The sequence below is a fragment of the Lupinus angustifolius genome, chromosome LG09 (genome assembly GCF_001865875.1).
Source record: "Lupinus angustifolius cultivar Tanjil chromosome LG09, LupAngTanjil_v1.0, whole genome shotgun sequence".
In the NCBI taxonomy this organism is placed as follows: domain Eukaryota; kingdom Viridiplantae; phylum Streptophyta; class Magnoliopsida; order Fabales; family Fabaceae; genus Lupinus; species Lupinus angustifolius.
Window position 1 is genome coordinate 16,240,302 of NC_032017.1, and position 606 is coordinate 16,240,907.

The window sequence follows — 606 nt, forward strand, 5'->3', positions numbered from 1 at the left end:
GAAAAGATCATCATCTATGTCTTGAAGAGGTTCCAAATTTGCTTCATCAAAAGCAACCATATGAATCGCATCTGGAATAGATATGGATTCTTCCTCTAAGACAAAGTTTCTAACCATATATTCCCCTTCAAACTCAATATCCTCAAAGAACGTGGTTGTATCCATCTCAAATATGGATTTTAAATTTGGGTCATAAAATTTATAGCCCTTTGATTTTTCAGAGTAACCAATAAAGTAACTGCTCACTGTACGAGAGTCCAATTTCTTTTCATGAAGCCTATAAGGCCTTGTCTCAGCTGGACATCCACACACATGAAAATGCTTTAGACTAGGCTTTCGCCCAGTCCAATGCTCATAAGTTGTTTTGGCAGTTGCCTTAGTTTGCACCCTATTAAGAATATAAGCTGCAGTCTTAAGTGTCTCTCCCCAGAGTGACTCCGGTAAGGTAGAGTGACATATCATACTCCTTACCATATCCTTAAGAGTCTGGTTTCGTCTTTCAGATACACCATTAATGCTAGGCGATCTTGGCATGGTGTAATGTGGGACTATACCACATTCCTCTAGGTATTTGGCAAAAGGCCATGGACGTTGTTCACCTGAACC